Below are 14,197 nucleotides of genomic sequence, written 5' to 3'. Positions count from 1 at the left end.
AAACTAATTCAATGAAGTTTTCTTTCTTTCTTTCAAAAACTGCCCATGTGAGTATTACCACACCTTGTTTATTCACACCGATAAGCACTCTTGGAAACTCATAGAACTTTGGACTTTGTGGAAGTGAACAAACTTTAAAATCTACTTATTGCTAATGCTGTTGGTAATTATGCTTAGAAACTGTTTTTCTAAATTTGCTTTGCACCTGAGAACTGTCTGCAACTGGCAATAAATACTATCAATAAAATACTAAAGTTTAGTAGTTGTAGATTCAACTATCAGTTCAATTGCTCAGTCATGTCTGACTCTTTGCAACCCCATGGACTGCAGCACGCCAGGCCTCCCTGTCCATCACCAACTCCTGGAGCTTGCTCATACTCATGTTCATCAAGTCGGTGATGCCATCCAACCTTCTAATCCTCTGCCATTCCCTTCTCCTCCTGCCTTCAATCTTTCCCAGCATCAGGGTCTTTTCCAATGACTCAGTTCTTTGCATCAGGTGGCCAAAGTAGTGGAGTTTCAGCTTCACTACCAGTCCTTCCAATGAATATTCAGGACTGATTTCCTTTAGGATGGACTGGTTTGATCTCCTCCCTATCCAAGGGACTCTCAAGAGTCTTCTCCAACACCACAGTTCAAAAGCATCAATTCTTTGGCACTCAGCTTTCCTTATACTCCAACTCTCACATCCATACGTGACTGCTGGAAAAACCATAGCTTTGACTAGACAGACCTTTGTCAGCAAAATGGTACCTTTGCTTTTTAATATGCTGTCTAGGTTGGTCATAGCTTTTCTTCCAAGGAGCAAGCGCCTTTTAATTTCATGGCTGCAGTCACCATCTGCAGTGATTTTGGAGCCCCCCAAAATAAAATCTGTCACTGTTTCCATTGTTTCCCCATCTATTTGCCATGAAGTAATGGAACCAGATGCCATGATCTTCATTTTTGGAATACTGAGTTTTAAGCCAGCTTTTTCACTCTCCTCTTTTACCTTCATCAAGAGGCTCTTTAGTTCCTCTTTGCTTTCTGCTATAAGGGTGGTATCATCTGCATATCTGAGGTTATTGATATTTCTCCCTGCAATCTTGATTCCAGCTTGTGCATCATCCAGTCTGGCATTTTGCATGATGTACTCTGCATATAAGTTAAATAAGCAAGGTGACAATATACAGCCTTGATGTACTCCTTTCCCAATTTGGAACCAGTCTGTGGTTCCATGTCCAGTTCTAACTGTTGCTTCTTGACCTGCATACAAATTTCTCAAGGAGCAGGTAAGGTGGTCTGGTATTCCCATCTCTTTCAGAATTTTCCACAGTTTGTTGTGATCCACACAGTCAAAGGCTTTAGTGTAGTCAATGAAGCAGACTTGGGAGGCTCAGTGTGTGGCACAAGTCCTCTTGGAGAAGGTCACCTCTTGGAGAAGCCCCACCACAGAGTCACCAAGCAGACGACCCACAAACTGGAAAACAATTATACCAAAGAAATTCTCGCACTGTTGCAAAAGTTCTAGGGCCCACCACAGATTCCCCAACCTGGGGATCTGGCAGAGGGACTGAGAACCCCCAGGGAATTTGACTTTGAAGACCAGTGGGATTTGATTACAGAACTTCCACAGGACTGGGGAAATAGACTCTTGGAGGGAACAAACAAAACCTTGTGTCCACCAGGACCCAGGAGAAAGGAACAATGACCCCATAAGCAACTGAGCCAGAGTTGACTGTGAGTGTCCAGGAGTCTCCAGCGGAGGCGTGGGTCAACAGTGGCCTGCTGCGCAGTCAAGGGCACTGAATACAACAGTCAAGGGCACTGAATACAACAGTCCTGGGAGCTACAGCATGCTGGCATAAATCCTTTTGGCCTTAGGCCAAACTACAGGGAGGAAACACTGCCCCTCCCATCAACAGCAAATTGGATTAAAGATTACTGAGCATGGTCCCACCCAACAGAGCAAGACCCAGATTCCCCCACAGCCAGTCCCTCCCATCAGGAAGCTTCCACAAGCCTCTTATCCTTATCCATCAGAGGGAGGACAGAATGAAAACCACAGCACAGAAAGCTAAACAAACTGATCACATGGATCACAGCCTTATCTAACTCAATGAAACTATGAGCCATGACATGTAGCACCACCCAAGATAGATGGTCATGCTGGAGAGTTCTGACAAAACATGGTCCACTGGAGAAGGGAATGCAAATCATTTCAGTATTCTTGCCTTGAGAACCCCATGAACAGTATGAAAAGGCAAAAAGATTCAACTATACATATGGAAAAAACAGATGTGTTCCTAAAAATTGACTAAGAAAGTGAATTTTTAAAGGGAATCCTCCTACACAGCTGGTGGGAATGTAAATTGGTACAGCCACTATGGAAAACAGTATGAAGGTTCCTCAGAAAACTAAAAATAGAATTACCAGATGATCCGGCAATCCTACTCCTGGGCATATGTTCAGACAAAACTATAATCCAAAAAGATACATATAGCACTCTGTTCATAGCAGCACTATTCATAATAGCCAAGACAAGGAAACAACCTAAACATCCATCAGCAGGTGCATGGATAAAGAAGATGTGGTACATATATGATGGAATATTACTCAGTCATAAAAAAGAATGGAATAATGCCATTTGCAGTATCACCTAGAGATTATCTAAGTGAAGAAATTCAGAAAGAAAGAGACAAGCACCATACAATATCACTTATATGTGGAATCTAATATACCACACAAATGAACTTATCTACAAAACAGACTCACCGACATCGAGACTTGTGGTTGCTAAGGACAAGGGCATGTGGAAGAGTGATAGACTGGGAGTTTGGGGATTAGTAGATGCAAACCATTATATACAGAATGGATAAACAAGGTCTTGTGTATAACACAGGGAACTATATTCATTATTCTGTGATAAACCATAATGAAAAAGAATATGAAAAAGAATGTATATGTGTATGTACATTAAGTATATACATATGTAAATACACATATATGTATGTATGTAAATCACTTTGGTGTACAGCAGAAATTAACATAAGATTGTAAATCAACTATACTTGAATAAAATAAATTTTAGAAAAAAGAAAGTGAATTTCCAAATATAAGCCCCCTATTTTCTAACTGCCTTTACTTATTTTTTTTTAATAAAGATGTTCCTTTGGAAAATATTCTAGCATAAACACGTAACAAAACATACATGCATACATTAAAGAAAATTTTTTTCACATTGAGGTGAGGAGTAATCATTTCAATTCTGTTGTTTAGAATAGCTATTGTACGGACTTCCCTGGTGGTCCCATGGCTAAGACTCCACACTCCCAATGCAGGGGGCCCACGTTCAATCTCTACTCAGGGAACTAGATTCCATATGCTGCAACTAAAAGAACCTGCATGCCACAACAAAGATTGAGGATCCTGCATGCTGCAACTATGACCGTTTGCAGCCAAACAAATATATTTTTTAAAATAATTATTGTACTGCAAAGTGTAAATGCAAAACATTCAAGCTTTTAAAAGACTTTTTGTTGCTTTTAAACACTGCAGTAGCAATTTCAGATATACATAAAAATATCTAGAGGATGATTCTTTCTGTGCCCACTTATCACTCAGCCCCAACAACCGTCAACCCCATGGCCAAACCTACCTCATTTACACTGTCATCCACTTCCTCCCTCCCATATTATTTTGAAGCGAATTCCAGATATATACTTTCACTTATAAACATTTCAGGACTCATCTCTTAAAAATAATGATTACTTTCTTTTCAAAGTAAACATAACACAATTACCACGTCTAAAATGATTAACAATAAGGCCTTAAAGTCATCAAATGTCCTATGTTCAAATTTCCAAGGTCTCATACATGTCATAATCTAAATTTTTTAAAAAATCAAGATCCAAGTCAAGTCCATGCTTTGCAATTGTTTGATGGGTCTTCTAAGTCTCTCTCAAATTACCAGTCCTCCTCCAACTCTTTTTTTCCCCCTTGTAATTTATTTTCCAAGAAACTAGGATGTTTGTCCTAATGGGTTTCCTCTCTCAGGATTTTGCTGATATTTCCTGGGATGGCAGGAAAAGAAAATTTCTTCTCTATTTTCTGTAAATTAGTAGTTGGAAGCTGGAGCCACATGTGTGATTTTTAAAAAGTTTTCTTTGGCTTTCCTGCTCTTTTATTAAGTTTTTCTGAATACCTACTATGTGTCTGTTACTGGTGGTTGCTATGGAAACAAAGATGCCTCAGGAATTTAGATGAGTGAAGAAAATGTATGCAAACAGAATTATAATCAATGTGTTCAGTGTTTAAAAAAAATATAAAAGAGCTGCTAAGGCAATGTCAGAAGGAAGCAACTGGCTTGCCCAAGAGAGGCTTAAGGTGGTGACTTTTGAACTAGGTTTTGAAAGATGAGTAGGAGTTTTCCAGATGAGAACATAGAGAGAAATGAAGGGAAGGCAATTTCCAATCCAAGATAGCAGCACATCTGACAGCAGAAAATTGTATAAGGAAATAAACACAGCTCAGAGATCTATCTGCTAAGGTAGGACTGCTGACAGCAGAGCTCCTGACCTGGATAAAAATACCTTGAACTACCTCTCCCCTATTTCTGCTCTGGGAAAATTAGTCTCTAGAGGAGTCTTTTACAGAATTGGTCATCGCAGCCAGGGAGAGCAGGAGCAGAACATGGAAAAGATTCCAAAAGCAGCAGAAGGAGAGAGAGCTCAGGAGATCTGAGCACTCATGACAAAGCTTGGGCAGCACCCAGCTGGCCTGGCCTGTGCCTGGGACCTTTGACATGCTGAGACTGGCACAATATTTTACACGTGTATTCAGAGGCAGCCTTTGGTGAAATGGTCAGGAAGTACAGTTAATTCTGGTCCCCTCGGCACATTCCTCTCATCTCCTCTCATCTTGCTCCTATCTGCCCTGGCTCGCAATAAGGGCAGAATCTGATTCTGCAATATGAGAAGATGCCTGCAGGAGAAAGAGGACTGGAGGGAAATGTGGGGGAAGGAATATGAGAGAAGCAGAAAGCTAGGGCAGCCCTCTAGGTACAATGCTCCTGGTTTCTCCCAGGCTGCCCCTCTGAGACTGTGTCAATACCACTCTAATCACTAACAACATCCCCTTCACCCCCGACTGCTGGACTATTTATCACTTATTTTTAACATGCCATGATCATTTACTCCTTTGGTCATGCTGGTCCCTCTGCTACGATGCTCCCATCTCTCCCTTCTCCAACTGGCAAACTCCTACTCATCCTTCAAAGCCAGCTCACTGGCCCTCATCCCTGGATGACATGCCCTCATCATTGTGCTCTCACAGCACATGTACACATCTTGGCTCCTACTTCTGTCACTCTGTTATGACCATCTGTTGAAGCCTCTGTTTCTCCTCCATTTGACTTTTCCAAAATAGGACTGTGTTCCATTCACCTTTAAGCCTTAGGGCCTGGAGTGCTGGCACATAAAGATATTCAGTGAGCATTTACAATGTGACTACCTGAAAGGATTAACTAGAAAAGCTTGGTCTGCATCCTTTGTGTCACTCCACCTCTCCCCACCCACCACCACCCCCTGGCCCAGTTATAAGAGGGCACTGTAGATGGTGGTCTAGATATAATATCCTATATGGCTATTGTGGCACTGAGCTCTGAAACTAAGGCCCAGTATCAGGTATGTCTTGACATCTAGGGAAAAATTGGGAGACCTCTAATGGCTAACCACAAGTTCCCTTCCCTACTCTGCTCCAAAAGACAAGGTCCCCCAGCCCAACATACCTCATTAACTGGACCAGTTGCTAATCCCTAAACAGTGGATTTCAGTTCCCTAACTCCCAGCCCTCAGAATTCAAATAAGCTAGTCACATCCTCTCAGGGAAATCAGAGGGCACTTTGCCCTCCTGATACTACAAAAAAGCCTGCTCCCCACCCTATGCACAGCTCCTGGTTGTTTATCCATCCCCAGGTGCAACCTTTATGAGGCCCTGTGTGCGGTGTCCTCCTCCCCATGGCTGTGAGTGTAGATGACCAATAAACTGCTGTCAATCTCATCTGCCCAGAGTCAGGGGTTGTGTGTCTGGCCATCCCCATAACTCTAGGGTGAGAATCTCTCTCACCAATGGCACTGAATAGGAGGCGATTAAAACAACCATTGATTCCAGAGGAACAGCGGTGATGGAGGGAAGTAGAAGCCAGGTTGGCAGGGATATAGAAAACCCAGAAGTCTTGGCTCACCTTCCTCATGAGTTTCCTATCATGCTGGGTTCCTGAGCTCTTAAGGTAGTACTGATGATCTGTACACCATTCCCAGTGCTATGAAAAAGTCCTTACCAAAATGCACATAGTAGTAGTAGTAGTGTTAGTCACTCAATTGTCCAACTCTTCGCAACCTGGACTGTAGTCCACCAGGCTCCTCTGTCCATGGGATTCTCCAGGCAAGGATACTGGAGTTAGTTGCCATGCCCTCCACCAGGAGATCTTCCCAACCCAGGGACTGAACCCACGTCTCTTACATCTCCTGCGTTGGCAGGAAGGTTCTTTACTACTAGCACTACCTAGGGAAAAATGTGTGTGGACCAGGGTAAAAGTTTATGAATAACACTACATGTTGGGTAATCCAGATATTTCAAAACATGGCAGCCATGGAGTGAAAGTATAACTTTTAAAAAGATCTTTAGCTGGGAATGTCTGTCTGGCTTAGACCAAGCTAAGTTTTGTGAGATTGCAAGGTTAGACTCCAAGAGAGCTCAGGGCTGATTTCCTTATATCCCATACTGCTCTGCCCTCTTTAACCCAAATTAATTCAAGAGGAATCCATTCAGGAGCAGAGCACTGCCCAGCTGGGGTAATCCAAACAAGAGCAGATTTCTTTGGCTTGAATTATTTCCATAAATGCATCACTTCCCACCTGGCATTAGTGTTAGGCCAGTGGAGTTATACTGAAACTGGCCTTCAAGTTTGTGAAATAACAGGCTCCTCCCAAACAGCAGCTTTGAGACAGAAACCACAAGTTCAAGATGCAAATTAGCATCCCCTCACTTAATAAGATGCTTACTATATAATAATTCTTATTATACAGTAATAGAAAAATGGGGAAATGACAATAACCTAAAACTAAAATGAAGAAAACTCCAAGCTTCAGGAATCTATCAGAGTGATGTTCTCTCTTTAAAAAGGTTTCCTTGCTGAATTACTCATGTTTAATGCTATGGTAACTGATTTCAAAAGAGACTTAGTGTTAGCAAAAAGTTCAGATACCCTCCACAGTTCAAGTCTGTAATTCTCTAGGTAATTGCTCAAGATCAGCATGGTGTTACTCTCTGATGTATCGGCTACAAATAATTTCAGCCCAAAGTGTTCTGTCGTCTCTTGTAGATAATTTTTAAAAGGTTCTTTGGCATCCAGAGGAGTTGGATACATCTGACAAATGTCTGAGACACTTTGGATGAGGTTTGAAATCATTTTTTTCTGAGGATAGTATATTAAAGGTAGAGAATGAGCTGTACTCATTTTTTCAAATTCCCTACATATGTCCTAACATTTGCATGTTACTATGAGTGGAAACACTATTTTTCACTATTTCAACCTTATCTTACTCTATGGAGCACTTCATGAAAGCTAGCAATAACTCTTATGAGCCTGAAAGGTAGATTTATTAATTTTAGTAAAACCTAAGTGAATAATGCTACTTCTCTAGTTCCACATCCCTCTTTACTCTTTCCCACCAGCACCCTTGTAGGAAACTCAGAGACAGCACCGTAGACAAAAGCAACGTGGCATAGCTGCTCTTCTCTTATTTTTTTACACACGGTGTTCGAATCTAGGTATAAATATTGCCCCATTAACCTTTCTACAGGCACTGACTTAACAGAGGAGTTACAGGAACTTGTCTACAGTCCCTCAGAACTAGAAACAGAGCACAGAAATCTGAGCACTGGAGGTCCCTGGAAAATTCTAGAATGCAAAGGGACACTGACAGCTCTCATAATCCATCCTTCACTCCAAGACATGCTTACATCTAAGTGAGTCAGTGAAACCCAGGCTTGGGGCATCCTTTTCCCCAATCTTCTCAGAGGAAGACTGTGGTCAGAAGCCTGGATTGCAATCCCGGTTTTATCACTAACAGAGTATCCTTTGGCAGAAAAGATACAGAAAGTTCCTCTTTCTGGGCCTCACTTTCTTTGTCTGTAAAGACACCGGACCAGATGATCTTCAAAGGTTCAGATCGAAGCCTTTATGTACAGCAGATTATTTCTGAAGATGGTTCCACAGTTCCTCCTATATTCTACTTTTTTTGGATATACCTCATAGTTATAATAAAATGCATACATTTTGACAAATGTTCCCTGTGTATACTGTTGTTCTAGTCACTAAGTCATGTCCGACTCTTTTGGGACCCCATGGACTGTAGCCCACCAGGCTCCTCTGTCCATGGAATTCTCCAGGCAAGAATACTGGAGTGGGATGTCATTTTCTCTTCCAGGGAATCTTCCTTACCCAGGGCTCCAACCCATGTCTCCTGCATTGGCAGGCGGATTCTTTAACCCTGAGCTACCTGGGAAGCCCATATACCACCACAATCAAGGTACAGAATATTTCTATTATCCCCCAAAGTTTGCTCATACTTTTTGCCAATGATATGCTTTTTTCCACCCCCTAGATGAGTTTACCTTTTCCAGAAATTCACATAAATAGAATCACACAAAATATACTCTTTTGTATCTGGCTTCTTTAAAAAAGCAGAACCATATCCCCTTTGCAATGTGCTTGTACCATTCTCCCATCAAGAGTGAAATCTAGGGCTTACCTGGTGGTTCAGTGGTAAGGAATCCACCTGCCAATGCAGGAGACATGAGCTCAATCCTTGGTCTGGGAGGATCCCACATGCCGCAGGGCAAGTAAGCCTGAGGGTCACAACTACCAAGCCTGTGCTCTAGAGCCTACATGCCGCAACTACTGAAGCCTGAATGCCCTAGAGCCTGTGCTCTGCAACAAGAGAAGTCACCACAATGAGAAGCTCGAGCACTGCAATTAGAGAGCAACCTCCGCTTTCCATAACTAGAGAAACACTGGCGCAGTGACGAACACCTAGCACAGCCAAAAATAAATAAAATTATTTTTACAAAAAGAGTGAAATCTATTTTCCAATCCTTTGACTCCATGCTGGCCCTTGGACTTGCTTTGACCAGCAGAATACAGTGAAACTGATGGTACGTAATCCCTTTTACTCCTTGGAAGACAGCCACCATCTAAAAATGCTAGATAACTGAATGATGTGTGACCACATGGAAAGAGAGAACACTTGGAGGGGAACAAAGGTGCCTCACCCAGCTGACAGCACCAAGGCCCGGAAGTGGATGAGGTCACTTTGGGTCGTCCAGCTGAGGCACCCCCGTCAAGACGACATGGAACAAAGAGGCATCCTCAGTGAGCCCTGCCTGAATTCCTAACCCAAAGAATCATGAGATAATAAAACAGTCTGTTTAAGGTACAAAATTTGGAGGTGGCTTATAACACAGCAGTAGTTAACTGAAAAGGTGAGTCTTCTGCTTGTTTTCTTTTAAAGTCCAACGGGATTTCCTTCAGGCCAAGACTATTAGCTAACTATATAAGTGTTTTACCTTAAATCTCTTCTACTCTCTTATTCCCTTTTCTTTTTTTTTTTAACTGTGGTATATTTGGCATGCAACATTAGTTTCAAGTGTTAATTAAAGTGATCCTATATTTGTATATATTGTAGAATGATTCTATATATTGTATAGAATCTATATATTGTAGATTCTATATCTATATATTGTAGAATGATCACCACAGTAAGTCTAGTTGACATCCATCACCACCCAGTTACAGAATTTTTTTCTTTTGATGAGAATTTCTAAGACTTACTCTTTAGCATCTAATAAATACATAATAAAGTACTATTAACTACAGTCACCATGCTGTACATTACATCCCCTGACAAATTATTTTATAACTGGAAGTTAGTACCTTTGATCCCCTTAACCCATTTCTTACAAGCCCCATCCTTCACCTATCGCAACCATCAGTTTGTTCTCTCCATGAGCTTGGTTTTTGTTTATTTCTATGTTTTTTAAAAATTCCAAATTATAAGTGAAATCATATGGTATTTGTCTTTCTAACTTATTTCATTTAATATATTGCCCTCAAGGTCTATCCGTGTTGTGGCTTACTCCCTTTTCAGATTGTTCTTCCCTAAGGTATCATAAATTGCATCTAACCACACATTAACCCTGTTACTTACATGGACTTGAAAAATGTAGGGTGTTTTTCTTAGATTTCACTTCTACAGGATTAAAAAAAAGTTCAAATTCTTTCCCTCTTTCCCTTCAGATCCAGTGGTCTGGCATTTGAATTATAGCATATTCTACAGAAAAGGAGGCAGAGTTTGGGAGCCAACAGCTCTCACTTCAGACCTAGTGAGCTGTATGGCTCTGGGCAAGTTTGAAAGCTTCCTGCACCTGATTTTCTACATATAAAGTAGAAAATCTCATGTGCTGCTAGGGAAAAGATAAACTGCAAAAACATATGGAAAAGTTATTCAAGAGCAAAAGTACCTTTCATTTCCATAACTCTGACAGGTCTTCTTGCAATCTTATTTGTATGCCCTCCATGGGTCAAGTTCTCTGTCACAGGGTTCAACATGCAAGATACATTCACCCATCACCTGGAAGACAAGATAAACACTATTTCTGCCTTAGAGCTTTTTGTTGGGAGATGTGAGCAATATGTGTGTATTAATATTTTACTTTGCTACTCTCCATAAATAGTCTATGGTGGGCTACTATGACCCGTTATGGTTAGGGAAAATCTAGTGAAGGGAACATTCTCACAGAAAGGTGAAAGCTGCAGTTTACATGAAGAGATGCATTGGCTTGTGGGATACTTAACCATAGGGCTTAAGACTTTTAAAAGTCACCTTTAGCAGTAAAAGAATTATGGGAGTCCCATCTCCCTAAACACAAGTCTAAATCAAGAATCAAACTAGCCATAAAATAAAGGTTCAGTTCAGTTGCTCAGTCGTGTCTGACTCTTTGCGACCCCAAGGACTGCAGCACTCCAGGCCTCCCTGTCCATCACCAACTCCCGGAGCCTACCCAAACTCATGTCCATTGAGTCGGTGATGATATCCAACCATCTCATCCTCTGTTGTCCCCTTCTCTTTCTGCCTTCAATCTTTCCCAGTATCAGGGTCTTTTCAAGTGAGTCAGCTCTTCGCATGAGGTGGCCAAAGTACTGGAGTTTCAGCTTCAACATCAGTCCTTCCAATGAACACCCAGGACTAATCTCCTTTAGGATGGACTGGTTGGATCTCCTTGTAGTCCAAGGGACTCTCAAGTCTTCTCCAACACCACAGTTCAAAAGCATCAATTCTTTGGTGGTCAGCTTCCTTTATAGTCCAATTCTCACATCCATACATGACTACTGGAAAAACTATAGCCTTGACTAGACAGACCTTTGTTGGCAAAGGTAAGGAAGCTCAAAAAGTTTCTGATTTGCACCAGAGAGTTACTTAGAAGCTTTGTTTGAAATATGAATCTTTCTGGGTTCCCCGCCCACCCCCGCCCCTCTTTTTTTTCTTGGTGTCCATTTATCCAGGTGTCCTAAGACAGTGGTTCCCAAAGTGTAATCCTAAACCAGCAGCAGCACCATCCTCTGAGAACTTGTCAGAAATACTAATTCTCTGGCCCCACCCCTAATTTACTGAATCAGAACCTCTGATTGCTAGAACCTAGCAATCTGTGTTTTAACAAGCCCTTTCAGGTGATTCTGAAGCACTGAAGTTTGAGAATCATTGCCCTAAACAGATACTTGAGCTGCCCACTGCACTGTTTCTCAAACTACCCTTCATTAGAATCTCCTGAGAGCTTTAATAAAATACCAATGCTGGAACTCTAAATCCACAGATTCTAAGGTCATTCATTGGTCAGGGATAGGCCCATGAAATCAGTATTTTTTTTTAAAGTCTCCCGGGTGATTCTAATATGCCAACCAAGGTTGAGAATCACTAGCATGTTGGGTAATTCAGCTCTAACCCCTAGGTTTGAGCAATTGGGGGTTGGAAGTAGGGCTGGAGGAGGGGAGGGGAGGGCGGACAAAGAGGCTGTCTGCTTCCTCAGTTCAGGCTGAAGGGAATTAGCAGGAATATAGGGATTGTTCAGAAGAATGTGTAAGCAAGTTTGAAACGTAACATATTTAAATGGGGAAAGGGGAGTACTGTAGTTAAGCCATAACCTTCAGGGAACATTTGGGCCAGTGAGCAATTTTGGACTGAATGAAAGGGAAAAAATTTAGAGGAAAATGGTGAAAGACTAGGTAGTACAACTAAGAAAATTCCTTCTGCTACTGTGCTGTGCACTAGAATCTTGTTGTACATTTCTCTTCCGAATCTCTAAGCCAACATTCAGTTTATTCCTTTTTTAAAAATCTGGAAAAGGAACACCTCTACTTTAAAAAATTTAATATTGGTACAGTGGCATAGTGGTAAAGAATATGCCTGCCAATGCAGGAGGCAGGAGATACAGGGATACAGGTTTGAACAGCAACTCCTAGAACAGCAATTCACTGAAGTATTCTTGCCTGGAGAATCCCATGGACAGAGGAGCCTGGAGGGCTATAGTCCAAAGAGTCAGACATGACTGAGCACACATGCATCCTATTCTCCACAAAATATTTCATTGTGTTTTCTTGTAAGATTGGTATCGTTAGGCAAAGTCTGGGTGAAGGAAACATTCTCATGGAAGGGTGAAAGCTGACTGAACAGTAATTATCTTCACTCATACAACAGCGAAATGAAGGAAACAGCAAAATCATTTTTAAACTTGAAAAAATTATAGCCATAAACGAACATTTTAGAAATGGATTCTTTTTGGTAAAAAGCTATGTTTTTAAAAGGACTTGATTTTTTAAATGGATTTCATCATGTATTTTTGTATGTTCATATTTTGGATGAAGTGAGGGGCAGAACAAAGAAATATGGTCAAGTAGATGGCAGATGAACGGTGAAAATAAGAAAAAAACAGGTAGTGAAAAGATGGAAGGGGTCTGGAAGTAGAACAATATAAAATAGAGGAATTTTTTTTTCACTGCTTTATCTGCAACACCTAGAACAAGGAATAATGTCAATAAATACAGTATATTTGTTGCATGATCTTACATGATACTTCCAGTTCTGCATACCAGAATGAGATGATTACTGATTGGTTGAGAAATTAATATATGAAATCTTAAACTTATTTTTTGTGAAAGACTTTTCAACCTTTGACAGGTATTATAAACTTTCCTGGCCAGAGTGTGGCTGTTTCCTAACCAAAAGTTTCAAAGAAATGGAGGTGTTACAAGGGTAATTCTTTAGAGAAGCTGGCTGTTCACTCTCAAAGCACCCCACTTTCACTTCCTTCAAAATTAATCCATCATTTATGAATCAGCATCCCCTGGGGTCCTTTATGAAAGAGCTTTCAGGTAGAATTTAGCAAACTAATTTTCATGTGAAACACTCCCTAGATGTGTCTCAAACATGATACATGATACAAAGGGTCCAGCACAGAAAAGTATTTCTGTGACGCATTGGTGTCTTTCTTGTGTTCTGAATGTCCCAAAGACCCATGTCTTGCTCATCAGACAAGCCGCCTAAATCCTCAGATGGGGTTGAGCACGTGTCTGAGAGGCACATAGGACTATTGAAAAAGGGTTTCAATTTTCTTCAAAGATTTTTAGTGGGTTCACCTCAGAGAATTAATCCCTAGAGTGATTAGTGGAGAGCACCCTATACGTAAAGCTCATTCTTTTCACTATTTTCCTTTACAAAATGTGGAGTATCACTGTCTCTTGGCCATTCCTTACCAATCACTGCTCTGAAATCAAAAGAGCGGGTTTGAGATCAATTTCCCGGTGTCACATGGCTTTCGGTTTTGTGCTTCTCTCGGTTTTGTGCTTCTCTCGCGATTCCTTTAAAGAATTTGCCATGTGTTTTTCATTCACTGAGTCAGTAAATATTTACGAAGCCCCCAGTACTTCACCAGGCACTGTGCTAGGCTCCAGGCAACTACAGTGAACAAACCCCCTGCTCACCCAGGGTTAGATCAAGTCGGGGAAGAGAAGTCAAACAATAAATATATAAAATATGCAACATCTAGCAGGTAGTAAGAAATGCTACGAAGGGAACAGGAGATCAGCAGTGCTCTCAAAAAA

The 14,197-nt window shown here is 41.2% G+C and overlaps 1 long non-coding RNA gene across 1 annotated transcript in view; it reads right to left on the bottom strand.

Annotated features, from left to right (window-relative positions):
- The window catches only part of LOC139186454 (uncharacterized), a 60,152-nt gene extending 45,955 nt beyond the window's left edge, over positions 1–14,197 (bottom strand). The window contains exons 1-2 of the long non-coding RNA XR_011570008.1: positions 13,850–14,197; positions 10,564–10,673 (exon numbers count right to left, since the gene is read on the bottom strand). This is a non-coding gene — a long non-coding RNA (uncharacterized lncRNA). The remainder of the gene's footprint in view (positions 1–10,563; positions 10,674–13,849) is intronic.

The sequence above is a fragment of the Bos indicus genome, chromosome 13 (genome assembly GCF_029378745.1).
Source record: "Bos indicus isolate NIAB-ARS_2022 breed Sahiwal x Tharparkar chromosome 13, NIAB-ARS_B.indTharparkar_mat_pri_1.0, whole genome shotgun sequence".
Taxonomy (NCBI): Eukaryota; Metazoa; Chordata; class Mammalia; order Artiodactyla; family Bovidae; genus Bos; species Bos indicus.
This window is presented reverse-complemented; position numbering and strand designations above follow the sequence as displayed.